Raw genomic sequence first — 9,549 nt, forward strand, 5'->3', positions numbered from 1 at the left:
GCATCAGAAAGAGACCTTTATCAGGATCACAACTCTTCAAAGGCAAACAGCTAACTGATGTTCCAAACTCATTTTACCCAACACAATCAAACACAGGAAGGAGCAGGCACAGAAAGCAAAACTAAGGAGGAGTAAAGTTTCTACAGTATATTCCCAAAGAAGAAGGAAAGATGTTCACAGACTCCAAGATAAATAAAGGAAATAAGGAGACAGGCTTTGAGGAACACAATGCAGAAAACAAACAGCAATAATTATCACTTTGACATGACTGATTAAGCCAATCCTATCTGGTAAGAGAAAAATACTTCTCTGTATGCCATCCTTCAGTACATTCTGCTTAAATATTCATAGGAAATCTAGACATGGCTTTGCCTTCCTTCAGTAGTGTCCTCAGATCACTCAAGGCAAGGAAAAACCAGAAATGTTGAATTTATAGTACTGGCTGGAAAGATTTTTGAACAACTCTGACAGATCAGTAATAAATTACTATTATCTGGCTGCATATTCCCATCTACTGTCTCGTGTAATGTGGAAGGAATGAAAAAGAAGAATACAGGCAGAAAGGAGCAGCATATAAAAACATCTTTCTCAAGTCTCTAGAGATGAAAAATAAAATGCCTTAAGAGTTGTTTTGCATAAGCAGTAGCAACATTGACTGTGCCTTTACATCACCATGATGGACACAGTAAAGCTTGTATAGCTTCAAAATACAGAATATCACAGAATACACCTGGCCAGAAGTGACCTCCAAGATTATGCAGTCCAACCCTTGACCCAGCCCTGAAGGGACAACACTAAACTGGTCCCTAAGCACCAGGTCCACATGGCTCTTGAACACCTCCAGGGATGGTGACTCCACCACTGTCCTGGGCAGACTATTCTAAAGTTTGACAACCCTTTGACTGAAGAAGTATTTCCTAAACCTCCTCTGGCAGCTTGAAACCACCTCCTCTAGTCCTGGTGCTTGACACCAAGGAGAAGAGGCTGCCCCTCCTCACTCCAGCCTCCCTTCCATTAGCTGTAGAGAGAAATAAGGTCTCCCCTCAGCCTCTGCTTCTCCAGACTGAAGACCCCCAGCTCCTTCAACCCCTCCTCATAGGCCACATGCTCCAGGTCCTTCAGGAGCCTTGTGGCCCTTCTCTGGACATGCTTCAGCACTGAATGTCCTTCCTACAGTGAGAAACCTAGAACTGAACAGAATACTTGAGGTGTGGCCTCACCAGTGCTGAGTACAGGGGGATGACCACCTCCCTGTTCCTGCTAGCCACAGTGTTTCTAATCCAAGCTGGATGCCATTGGCTTTCTTGGCCACCTGGGCACACTGCTGACTCATATTCACTTGACTGTCAATCAATATCTCCATTTCCTCTCCCCAAGTCTGTAATTTACCATGGGGTTGTTGTGACCCAGATAGAGGATGTGACACTTGGTCTTGTTAAACTTCATACAATTAGCCTTGGCCCATAGGTCTAACACTTCCAGATCCTGCTGCAAAGCTTCCCAATCCTCTAGCAGAGCGACACAGCCACCCGGCTTGGTGTCATCAGCAAACTTACTGAGGGTGCATCCAATCCCTTCATCCAGATCACAGATATTTAAAAGGACAGGCCCCACAGACTTGTGCAGATCCAATGGGCACAATAGGTGGTTGATCATTTCCTCCTGGATTGTGGGGGCTGCTTTCTACTTCCCATTCCAGGGAAATCACCACCAACCACAACTCCTCTTTTTCTTGGTGGAGGCAGCCTTATGCATGGTGCTGACTGCCTTACCTTTGGTAGCTCCTTGGGAGTATTTCCATCTTTGTCATTGTTTGACTTGTACCTCAGAGTCCATAACCTCTTACACAGAGGCAACTGGGAACGTGTGGGAGGCTGTGGGGGAGTCACCTGTTGCACCGAGCAGGGACCTGTTTCCATTTTCCCTCACTTGTGAGCTCTGATGATTGAGTCTGTCCTGGGGAAAGCTGGGTGTGACTCCATCCAGCTCTGACTCACTCTCCCTGATGCTTCTCAGCCAGCTCACCTGCTTTTGGAGCGCTCTTACCCAGAGGATGAACTTGTCTAACTGGGCACATCTCTCCCAGGCAAGCTCTGTGCCCTCCTGCACTGCCGTCACAGCTGAGCATGCTCTGCACCCTGCTGCCTGGGTGCTTGCAGGCCTTCCCCCAAGCATAGTCGAGGTAGATGCATCAGTGGTGGCTGGGGTAGCATGGAAGGAGATCATCACTTTCTGCTGGACAGAGACCATTGCTCCTGCACCGGAGGCGATACCCTCAGTGAGACAGGCTCCCAAGCCTGCTCACCCTGCCTGCGCCAACTGCTGCCCCATTCCCTTCTGGCCGCGCCTCACCCTAGATCCCTGGGGCCGCTTAAAGTGTCCCCGCCCAGGCTGCGCTCCCCTCTCTCCCGAGAGGTTCCGGGTCTGGGTTCCTGCTGCGGGTCGGAAGGTAAGAAAGAAACAAACAAACAAGCACACCCACCCCCCCCCCACCCGACAAACAAACAAAACCCCTACGAACAAACAAACGACAAAAAAACACGAACAGCAAAAGAACAACAACAAACAACAACATAAAACCAAACAAACAAAAAAACCAAAACCAAAACCATACCAAAGGAAAAAAAAAAAAAAAAAAAGGAGGGGGGGAAGTTAGAAAAGCCCTGTCTGTTTTTTCTGCCTCACCTCACTGCCATGGTATTGGTGTTGGCTCTGGAGGCTGATCTCAGCAGTTACAGGCTAAACCTGTCCTTAGAGAAGTCCCTTGATGCACCCAAAAGCCCCTTTGGCAGGGAGCAACAAAGGTCAGCTGCTCCACAGAATAGCAGCTGGGAGGCAGGGAGCACCAGCACCAGTGGGAATCTCCTTGCTCCTAAAACACTGTCCCCTGAGCACGTGCTCTCCAGAAGAGAGCACAAATCAAACTGGAACCATCAGAGGAACACAAAAGATGGGGTGGAATGATCAAGGGATAGAATAAGAACAAATGGCCTGGAATTGCATCAGGGGAAGTTTAGATTAGATACTAGGGAAAATTCTGTACTGAAAGAGTAGTCAGGCATTGGAACAGGCTGCCCAGGGAGATTGTGGAGTCACCGTCCCTGGAGGTGTTCAAAAAACATGTAGACATGGCTCTTTGGGACATGGTTTAATGGCCATGGTGGTCTTAGGCTGGTGGCTGGACTCAGTGATCCCAGAGGTCTTTTCCAACCAAAGCAATTCTATGTTGTATGATTCTTGCCACTAGCGCAAGAAAATTAACTTTGTGTTGCTTTTGAGTTAACATACATCCATTTTCAAGCCAGAAGATATAGAAAATGTCATTTAGAAAATCAAGCAAAGCAAATCAGGGGTAAAAAATCATAACAGCATTTTCGTCTTTGCAAAGGTTTTTCCCTACCTCCCCTTACCAATCAACCTTCTAAATTCAAAGTACATTGGAAAAGAGCTTCAGTATGCCTGAAAACCTTTTTATTTTCTACTGTTGGTCTAATTTAATCAACTTCATGAAGCAAACACTTGTTCCAGCTCAACCATTGCAAATAGAAATTTTAAATCCTCTTAAAGCCTTTTCCTCCTAAATCATTAATTAGAAGGGAAGGCAGAGGGGAAAAAAAAAACAACAAACAAAACCTTATTAAATTTATGACTAGCAGAAGATAGCAAGAAAAGTTTGCTTGTTATCTGAAAAAAACATTTATCTGAGTGATTATGAAAATGTCATTTGTACTGCAATCCTCTCCATGCTGCAACTGTGCCAACGTAATTATTACTGCATTTTTTCCCTTGCTAGTAGAAGGGACCCTTTATGGTGTTGCCAAGTGTCCTTGTCCTGGCCAGATATAAACCCTGCACTGTTTTTCTTGCAGAAGGATTTCCTGTAACTCTTCCTGCTGTCTTTCATAAGTTTTAAGTATAGACTGTGTGGCTGAATGGGTGTGACAGGTTCTTACTAAACCACTAAATAAGTGATCAAACTTCTGGACATGTAGCATAAATGGCAGTCCAAAGTTCATCATTTAACTTGGTTTTAATTTCTACCAACTGAATTCTTCTAAGTTTCCAGCTCTCCTAATTTATCAGATATTGAATATTTAAGTTTTACATTACAGCTCCCAGTGTTGTTATTTGAACATAAACATATTTTTTTCTTCACTGATTTTAGGAAGTATAGCTCTAGACAAAATGTTGGTTACATGAATCCTAAAATTTCAGAAGCTAAAAGGGGTGGGTGAAAAATAAATCTAGTAACTTAAGGCAATCTTGTGATTAATTTATAATGCTTGGGCAAAGCAACACTGACTCACTGTAGCTATGTCTAATGTCTCCAAACACCTCTGACAAGGCTTTTGCCTGGCCAAGATTTGTGGTTAAAAGTTCCAGCTGTTTACAAGGTATTTGTGTGGGGGGAATTATGTGGCAATAATTGTGTTTCTTCAAACTGAAAAATGGTTGAAGGGATTTTCCTACAAATTCCTCAAAATAAGTGAGCAAAACCAACTGTGGGCAGGAACTAAACAAAGCTAATTCACAACAAAAATTATGTTTGGGACTGAAATCTTTCTGCACTTCTCCCCTGCGTATTCTAGGGGTAGCATGAGGAAATTGGGGGTAATTGGTTTTTATCACCAAGCTGACTCTGGACCCTCTATGAAATACACTCTCTGTAACTGTAGACTAGCAACAGTTTGCAGAATTTTCATTTGTGCTTTGCTCAGAACACTAAGACCAAGCATAAACCATCTAAGACAAGAAAATGCATTATAGATTTTTTTTTTCAGACTGAGAGCACCCCAATTTCATGCTGTTTGCATATCACTTTTAACCAGGTCTTGGCCAGGCTTTTTTGCAAGCTGAACTGTCTGACTCCTGTGACTTAAAAACTGACCGTAGATCATCTCTGGCATCATATTCTACAGAATAAGCTTTTGAATCAGTGGCTGGACTTTAAAAGATAAAGCTTACAAATACTTTATAAATTCTGTCTTGTCTGTCTCTGTTCTTAGACTCATCTGTCTACCTGGTTGTCTTTGTACTCATTTGGGAACATCAGGAAGAGAAGCTGTGAAATGGATTGTCCCATTGCATTTCAGGAGGTTCAGGTGCCTCTGTTATCTTTTCTTCCAGCTCAGGATAAGGTTTAACTCATTCATTCCCCTTACAGTTCATTAGTTCCCCTTACAAATTCACATATAGCATACAGGAAGGTGGAGAATCTAAGATAAGCACAATCATTGTAATAATTAAAAAAGTGTTGCAGCTCTACAGTTCAATTCCCCAAAATCTGGTCATGGATATTTTTCCAAATGTTGGTGAGCTATCTTTGGACTCTGTTCTAGGCTTGCTCATCCCTGCCTTTGCATGTTCATTTGGTTTACACTAGCTGTGTATCTTACACAAGCTGGTTGTCTCACCTCAGCCAGAATGGGTTCTCTAAAGATGCTTAAACTCTGAACTACAGATATTTGACACACCAGGTAGGACTGACCTCAGTTTGTTGTCTAGAATTTAGGTATTTCATCTAAGTGGAGTGTCTGGCTTGTCTTGCTGTGAATGAAGAAACAAGCACTTTAATAAAGTGATCTGTTATCTTGAACACTACTTGAGGCAGGCAGTGAGGATATCCTTATTGGGTAGAGAGGGCATTCAGATAACCATGGAGTAAAACAAAAAGCAGATTTTTGCCATATCTTATCAAGCATTAAGAAATACTGGAGGGGCACAGTGGTTTCATTTGTCCTTTTCAAGTGTTCAGATGAAGGTAAACCCCACTTTAAGGATCCCTGTTTGGTACTACAGGGATCCACAGCTCACTCTGTGAAAATTGTTTTATGTGCATCTTTACTGTACATCTGGGTTTGTGAATCCCAGTGTGCAAATAAAGCATCTTGGCTTGAGAAACTAGCAGGCAGAAAGCCCACAGCATGTTTATAGCAACAGCTTTTTGGCTTGTATTTATCTGCAGGATCCCACTTTTGGTTTAATTACATTCTGTATAAATCATAAGTTATCTTTAAAACTGGAGAGTTCTAATGCAGAACTTTTTCAAGCTTGATGAAGTTTGTAGCAAATAAGCATCAACCAGCCATGGCAGCCTGTGGAAAACAAAAACCTGAGAAATAACCTAGACCTACGTGCACACAAAACTCATGCCAGGTCCAACTGGTTGCAGAAAAGGCCCAGAATCAACTATTTTGGAGTTCCCCATGGAAATGTAAATGCTGATTAAGGCTGTAATTTCTGGAGGTGTGTTTCATGCTTGTAAGATGTGCTGTCCTAGGGCTTTCTTGCAAGCGTGGTTTCAGGGCCAGGGTGAGCTACAGTCACGCTTATCTAAGGCTGCCTTGTCTCTGCCTGTGAGGTCTATGTCAGGAGCATGCATGCATGCACAGATGGCCTGTGTGTGTGCTAAAAATTTTATATTTCAGGGACACAATCAAATGTACATGTGTTAAATGCACATGTGTTAAAGGTCTGATGTGCAGCAGGCTGCCGAGGGAAAGAAAAAGAATCCTCAAATTCTTGTATTTTAGAAGATGAAATGCAAAATACAGGAGTAGTGTGGGAGAAAGTGCACCAGGGTGCCTTCATGAGCCTTGCTCTCCTTAGAGCTTCCACCTTGGCATTCATATCACTGACTCCCTTTGACTCCATTACTTGAAACAAGTTAAGAGATGTATCCAAATGGCTCTTTATTCTCCAGAAGAGCATCTTTCCTCCCACCTCTTGCAAAATCTTTTTCCCAACTACTCCAAGCTGTGAGGGTGTCTTGGATAAATCTTTATCCCTAGCCTCCTACTCCCTGGTAGAGATCACTTTATTATCTGTCATGAAAAACATCTTTAGCTTAAGCAGCTGAATCCAGAGTCAAATGCCAGGCTCCCCTCCTGTGTTACCTAACTCTTTTTCCCGTGAGCACCCCTGGGAGCAGGCAGGATCCCCATGTGGGACTCCCACATGTATGAGGATGTGGAGGGGCTCCGTGGGAAGCTGCTGCAGGAGGATGGGCAGGTTGAGGAAGCTTTTTTGTGCAAAGCTAGCAGTGGAGAGCACCACCAAGGCCCTTATTCAGCACTTTGTCCGTGTACAGAGGGGCTTTACCTTGCTGTTTCTGTGCCATGATGGAGTGGGGAATACCCACAGGAATTCCCATGGGGCTGCTGGGGTGCAGGCTTTGCTGGGCTAGGCTAGTCCTGGCTTAGTCTCCTTGGGACTGAACTGCTGTTTCTTCTAGGAAGAGGATAAAGAAGGGCAGGCTCCCCTGGATGGGTCACAGGGGGAGTTTTTGTACCTGTCTAACTGTCTGATTGGAAAGATTCAAGGAGTGAGGATATGCTTTTCCTTCACCTGAGTTTCAACCAGACACATGACAATGGATGTCCCTTTGTGGTGCACAGCTGAAGTACTGTAGATGAAAGGAGGAGGTGAGAGCTGTTACTTTCTAGTGGGAATTACTGCTGCTTCCATTTTAATGTAAATGGCATCTCATTTGGAACTGATGAATCCCCTCAGTTTCTGTCAAAGAGTTCATAATAGCCTTTTTCATAGTAGCTTTATTACTGTGGTTGTTCAGCATCTCATTATTGACAATTACACTTTTGTAATGTATATGTTATAAATACACCTAGATATAATTCATAATTGGCTTCATTTTCTGCTGCCTTACACCCATGGATGTGACTCATTTACCATATCAGTGTGTAAGTCTGTAACATCTAATTAGAATAATCCACATGCAAATCAGTCTTCTATTTCCTTGCATGATACAATTGTCTGTTGTGTGTTTCTAATACAAAATGTAAACCCCTGGTACATAAGGAAGTTAGGGAGGGTGCTATAGAAAACTGATGCTTGCCAAGTTCAGGAACAAGGGCTAGCAAATCATTGCTCTTTCCCTGACCTGTCCTTCAGCTAGCTCAGGACAAGCTGAAATGCAACATTCACTTTGAAAAGCTGAAGGGGAGAAAAAAAATAAGGTCTGTTGCTAAATTATGTTGGGCTTTTTGTTCAGCAGCTTAAGGGAACAGAAGCACAGGAGAAAAAGCAGAGCACTTTGAGTGACCTAGTGCTGGCTGGAGGTTATGAACAGGAGCCTGGTAAAACTGGCATTGAGCATGCTTAGAAGAAAAGCTTGGAAAGGACTTCTGTGGTCAGGGTGCAGGCACAGAGAAGGGAAAAAAAATTAAAAAAGGTGACTCAACTAGCTAGTTTGAAGGCAAGTTTCACTCTGACTCAGAAAAAGAACTGAAAACAGTTGTTGCAGTTCTAGTCAATAGATCACATTTTGGAAGCGGTAGATGGAAAATTAGAAATGAGGAGCATTGCAGAGGGAGCTCAGACAGCTCAGGCTGCTGGAGATGGATATGTTTAGGCTGCTCGGTTAGTTAAGGTGAATGTCTGGATCCCCAGAGCTTGCTCAAGGATTTACATTAACCCTCCTCTGTAAATAACATTCCTCCAGCAGGGTGTGTGCACACATACACTCTGCTCAACAGTCATAGTCATGTTAAATGGAACTCTTTTCTATGAAATAATTGTTGTGCTTAAAAACAAACCAAATCAGATCTGAGCCTGTGAATGATATGCCTGTGAATGGCTTTAGCAGAAGGAAAGCACAAATTGATGTGAAAAGTATGTTTTTCTGCCCCCTCTTCCTTCTCTTTCCTGCTGCAAGCTAAGTGTGATTGATGTGATGCTTAAATGTGAGAGGGCTTGCTCTCCAACAGGCCCGCAGAGCATTACCATGTGGTATTGCCATCCATTTCAACCAACCTTTCTCATGTAAATGGATAAGTTGCCACTGTCAAATGATGCCTACAATTTCCCCCCCCTTAAACAACTTCTCATTTTCCATTGTCTAATCTTCATCTGCCTCCTCCTCAGAAGAATGATTTGTTTTCAGGAGAGAACAAATAGGAAGTAAGGAAACGAAACTAATTCTGTGGTCACAGTGGAGTCCCTTAGCATTTTGTTTTTTCTCTGAAATCTGCTGATACTTGCTCTAGATATAAATAGTGGGTTTTGACCTAGTAGGTTTTTTTGGGATTGCCTAAATCTCATAAAATTCAGCAAAAACCAGATGATCACATCAGTTGCCCTATGCCTGTTCCATGTTCCTTCTGTTTGGGTCTCATCTCTTTGTCAGTCACACTCATCCAACATGCTTATAAACCTGGATGCTGTGTTGTGCATCATTTCTTGCCTTTTTTCCCCCCTCAATTATAGCAAAGAAAATCTGTGATGCCTGCTCTTATGATCTGTTTAAGTTTTTTTTAAGGAACTAGGAACTGGGAAAGACTAATTGCATTGTTAAACTGGCAGAAGTGGGGAGGAGGTGAAGCGATAATGGGACAGACTTGCTTCCAGAAGTGAAAGGTTGGCTTAGCCTGGCCTCATCCACTGTTGACTTCAAAGAACTTAAGCTCACAGAGCTGGACTCTGCTTAAAGAAGTTTGACTCAATGAATGAGCAAACATAAGATAAGATAAGTACCCTGAGCTTTTGCTTCATAATCCTGAGGGTTTGAAGTTGTAGTAGAATGAGAAGTGC

The sequence above is a fragment of the Indicator indicator genome, chromosome 28, assembly GCF_027791375.1.
Source record: "Indicator indicator isolate 239-I01 chromosome 28, UM_Iind_1.1, whole genome shotgun sequence".
Classification (NCBI taxonomy): domain Eukaryota; kingdom Metazoa; phylum Chordata; class Aves; order Piciformes; family Indicatoridae; genus Indicator; species Indicator indicator.